Below are 5,226 nucleotides of genomic sequence, written 5' to 3'. Positions count from 1 at the left end.
CGCGCTCCTCGAGCGCCTTCTCCAGATCGGCCGCCTTGGCAAGGGCCGCCTTCAGCTCGGCGTCCTTGTCTTCGGCCGCCTTCTCGGCCGCCTCGCGGCGACAGGCCTCGTCCTGACGGGCCCCCTCAGCCATGGTGACCTGCCCCCGCAGGTGATCCACCTCGGACTGGAGCCGGCCCTTGTCGTCGGCCAGCTGGCCGTGCTGCTGGTCCGCCTCCACCAGGGCCTGCTGCGCCTCTGCCATCTTGGCGGATTCCGCCTTAAGGAGCTCCACCTCGGTCTCGAGGCGGCTCTTGTGACACTACAACAAAAAAACCCCTAAAGCAACAGATGTCTTGCAACGATGTTAACACAATGTGTTGTTTGGTTGAACCCACCCTCCCCACTTAGCGCTAACCTCCCCGTACCCCCACGTCCCACTCTCTCGCACATCTAAATATCCAATCCTTCATTTTTTTTTTCCTTTACACATCTCTCTGAAAAAATCGGGTGACACACCCAGCAGCCAGGGTTCCCACCACCGCCGCCGCCCCCTCGCCCTCGGCCTCCTCCGTCACCACTTTCTCCGCTCGCTGGTGAAACAGACTGCGTCGCTGCCCATCCTCCTGCGCCGGGGAAGGCGTCGCGGCCGCCCATCCTCCCGCGCTAGGGAAGGCGTCGCGGCCGCCCATCCTCCCGCACCGGGGAAGGCGGCGCCGCCGCCCATCCTCCTGCGTCGGAGAAGGCGTCGCAGCCGCCGTTCCTTCGCGTGACCAGAGATGCAACCGTTGTCGTTGTTCATCCGCACAGCTAGGAATGAAGCACGTACTGACGCACCCGTCATCCTAAACTGCAGTAGTTCAACAGGTCTTATTCTGTCCCTCCCGCATCTGCAATTCTTTACCGGTATCCCTTAAGGCTTTGTTCAGTTTAATTTATTCCCCAAAGGGAACCAATTAACACAGGGATTGAGTGGATTCCTGCATCTCACTCAGATCCGTTTTGGTATTGAATCCCTTGCATCAACTATTCCCCTTGATCTAAATATATATTGTCGGTTATATACAAGGTTTGAGAGGGATTGATTATTATATCATGATTGCAGATAACAAAACACAGAGATTTCAAGCAGGCCTCCTATCATCAACAGTTTTCAAGCACCAGTGTACGTCTAGATCCCAATAATGCATCATCACATTGCTTTTACTAGACAACTACATGTTTGTTTGCCATGATTATTTTAATAATAAAGCAAAAGCTTATTTGCTTGTTGCTTCCCTGTTTAAATCTTCACTGGAAAGGCATTACACAGTTACTAATAAGCAGAGTATACTCTTAATAAGTATGTGTGGTAATCAACTCTGATCAATACTAAGTCGATTTCAGAAATCTGGAAAACAGAAAAACCAAATCCATGCCCACAGCAACTATTAATCGGTGAGGAGAATTTCACAATACAGCCCTAGATAGGATGTAGCAGGAAACAGGGATGAGGAACTGTCTCAATCTAACCCTTGCCTACAACTTAAGAAGAGAAGAAGCAAGATAAGGGAGACGAATCGGAGAGAAGAAGCAAATGGCCACTGCATCGCCGTCGCTACCGCCGGAGAGATGGCCGCCCCATCCCTATCACATCTGCCTTGCAGTGCAGCCTCACAGCACTATGTTCCTGTCCAATCCACATCTTATTTCCATGCATGAATGTCTAACGCAAGGAGAAGACCCTCTAGCCTCTACGAGCGCTTGCCCAAGCTAGCGTCACCGGCAGCAACTACGCAATCATGTCCTTGCCCCCAGCCCCTGAAACCTCTCACCAACGTGTACTTCCTCCCATCTTATCCTCATGAAGGTTCAAAGTGCCAACCAAGGATTCTCTTCCATCTTTTTCATAATTGGTGGGCTAATCTTCTAATGTTTTGCCCCCAGCAATTGATTCCTAACAAAATTTACGTCCCTGTTTTGCCTCCTGCTCACCCTAATTCATGTGGAGCTAGCAACTTAAATTGGGCATGGAACAATTCGTAAGTGCCATTAATTACAGTTTGTACGTACAGTTTTGCTTCTTCATTTTCCTATGTGATTACTTTACCTCAGCTCATTGATTTTAGGCGTTCTTTAAAATTATAACAAGAGGGTATATAATGAGGTATATGTGATATTTCAGTTTTTGTTCTTTCAATTGTTTTCGTCTTACCTCTAATTTATTTCTTTATTATATAGCTCCTTTTATTTCCTCGTTGAACTTGAACCACATGTGGACCAGTATGCGCACGCCTCATTGCATTGATATTTGTAATAGGGAGATATTGTCCCTCTTGCATTGTAATAAATAAATCATGGTATCTGTGTTTGGCTCACGGCTCACCTACCTTTGATTATACACGTGATATTTTTTTTGGAAATGTATTGTATAATACACTAATGCTTTTCACAATTTTTGTTTTAGTGAGTAACTACATATTTGGTAGCTAGATTGTCCACTTCCGACAAATGGATATTAGACGTCTAATTATACGTGCACTCCAGACCATTCTATAAATCAGGTATGCCTAATATTTCTTTGAAATGACTACATGGTTGTGTCCATGGAGCCATGTGCTACTTTCAAGTGCGGGGTAATAAGCCGGTACGTAACAATACCCTTGATGTTGCATGCTATTTGGGCACTATGTGTGTCACATGGCTTGGTTTAAGCATTCAGTATTACATAGGCATTGCCTTTGTTATCGAAAATAGTTTAGATGTATCATCGTTTGCCTAAATTTGGCTAGAGTTGAGATGAAATCTCCTAGCTATGAGATAACATAGTATACAGAGTGTTCTGCACTAGATTAGATAGGGTGGTGATCTACTTTTCTTTCTGTTCAGACTTTCAGTTTGGTTGCATCTTGCCATGTCTTATTGGAGAGAACATGTAGCCATCAGTTGATAACTCAAATTATCCCGAATATGGTGATGCTTTTTTTTGTGTTGTTGCTTCTGCAGGTTTTGAGAATTTTATTCATGGATCAGGAAATTATAATTTGTGACTTTGTAATTTTCAGGTAATTACGAAATTTTGCATGATGCAGATTATTTAAAGATTTTCAAGTTGTTGGCAATGAGATTTCTGCTTATACACCATAGAAAGAATGACTAATGAATCATCCCAAGATGAGTAGTACGGGAGTAATGTGCAGACCTCTTGACAATGGAGATGTTCTAATTACCAATAGTTGATACTATTGGTTGTCATTATTCAGTTGCTGAAGTCATCTCGTAGTTATTATAATATATTGTCTGGATATTTTTTAGTAGTAAATACAAGCTGATAGTTATTCATAATGAACAGCCAGATCTGATTCATCAAAGGTGTCTGTTTTGCTATGCAGATTCTTATCTCAATGAGCCATGGATATTCAAAACGTGTGCAGACATTTCTATGGTGCTCATATAAATTTTACTTCTCTATTAGCCGGATTTTCTCTACTATAAGTTACTCATCTCATATTGTTGTTGTTGTAGGTCACCAAGATAAAATGATGATGCATGGCTCAGATGTTGATTGCAAGGTTAAGAATTGGAGCTACTACAAGATAATTAGAACGCCAATTTTAGGATTAATGTTTCAAACATTATAGTTGATTGCAAGGTCAAGAATTGGGCCACTACAAGATATAGTTTAACCTCCTGTAATCTTTGGATCATGTTTTTTGTAATGCAACATAGCGGTATAATATATGATATCTTTCTGTTTGTTATATTCTGGCTCCTATGCAGTACTGACATTGACCTAATAATTATGGACAACAATATATAAAATATCATCAATTGTTCATGCTATCTATCAAAGCTTTTAGTAGTTCCAATTATTTTTAATGTCCATTAGAAAATCCTCTTGTACAGGGTAGCCACCAAGGCATATGAAGTGTTGTTGGGCTATAGCTTTATATGTTGTTACCTAACAACGCTTCTACACGCCGTTTACCAATGTAAGCATATACGTTGTTGTAGATCCTTCCAACGCCACCAAGGGCAACACATACAAATCCGTTGGTGTAGACCTTAGCAACGCATATATGGACATACGACAACGCATTGACGCGTTGTCGAAGGGGGGTTCGGCCTGGGACAGCTGCCCCAACTGCGTTCCCAGGACCTGCATGCAGGCCTCAGCGGCGGCGATGATCTCCGGGAAGGTCCAGACCACCCGCGGATCCGTCCCGGACCCAACGACGTCGGTCGGGTCGCGCTGATAGCGGATGGCTTCCTCCGCCAGCCGCTGCTTCTCCGGGAAGGCCCCTGCCGCAAAGGAAGAAGCGAGTTAGAAGAACAACAAGGAAGAAAGGCCGGATCCCGACCCAGCAAACGACAAGAAAAAGCACTTACTGGAGAAGGACCCTTCCAGGTGTTGCGCCTCAAGCATCATACCACGCCGCTCCCGTTCGATGGCGCGGTCGCTCTCCTCGAGCGCCTTCTCCAGATCGGCCGCCTTGGCAAGGGCCGCCTTCAGCTCGGCGTCCTTGTCTTCGGCCGCCTTCTCGGCCGCCTCGCAACGACGGGCCTCGTCCTGACGGGGCCCCTCAGCCGTGGTGACCTGCCCCCGCAGGTGATCCACCTCGGACTAGAGCCGACCCTTGCCGTCGGCCAGCCGGCCGCGCTACTGGTCCGCCTCCACCAGGGCATGTTGCGCCTCTGCCACCTTGGCGGATTCTGCCTTAAGGAGCTCCACCTCGGTCTCGAGGCGGCTCTTGTGACACGCTAGCTGCTCATGCAGCCGGTTGGCCTCGTCGAGAGAACGCCGAGCCGCGGCCGCCTCCGCCCTCGCCTGCGCCGCCTCGACGCCAAGACGGCCGGTGTCGGCAATGAGCCGGTTGTAGTGATGACCGGCCCGGAGCAGACGAGTCCGCCAGGACAGCACCTTGGCTGCGAAAAAGAAGGACTCAGCAGAAGAAAAAAGCAAGACTTAAGATTTGGCTCAACTGTTACACAGTTGGCCCGGATCTCGGGGGCTACACCCAGTGGGTGCGCTAAGCGCGCCCCCACTAGAAAAGAGCACAAGAATACCTGCGGCGACGTGGAGCTCCTCCTCCTTGGCGGCAAGCTGCTCCATGAGCTCCCGGTGCTTGCCCAGGAGACGATTGTAGGCGGCGACCCGGAAGGCGTCGAGATGCTGAAGAAAGCAGAAATCAGAACAAGGCCAACACTCTAAAGATTCGACCCAACTACTACGTAGTTGGCCCGAACCTTGGGGGCTACACCCAGTGG

At 47.6% G+C, this 5,226-nt stretch overlaps 1 long non-coding RNA gene across 1 annotated transcript; it reads left to right on the top strand.

Annotated features, from left to right (window-relative positions):
* Positions 1 to 634: 634 nt before the first annotated feature.
* On the top strand, positions 635 to 3,684 carry LOC119358804. The gene is made up of 4 exons (XR_005172302.1): positions 635 to 846; positions 1,085 to 3,023; positions 3,351 to 3,403; positions 3,484 to 3,684. It is a non-coding gene; the product is annotated as an uncharacterized LOC119358804 (long non-coding RNA).
* The last annotated feature ends 1,542 nt before the right edge of the window (positions 3,685 to 5,226 follow it).

This window comes from Triticum dicoccoides, chromosome 2A (assembly GCF_002162155.2).
Source record: "Triticum dicoccoides isolate Atlit2015 ecotype Zavitan chromosome 2A, WEW_v2.0, whole genome shotgun sequence".
NCBI lineage: Eukaryota > Viridiplantae > Streptophyta > Magnoliopsida > Poales > Poaceae > Triticum > Triticum dicoccoides.
The sequence above is the reverse complement of the archived record's forward strand: the minus strand, read 5'-3'. Positions and strand labels throughout refer to the sequence as shown.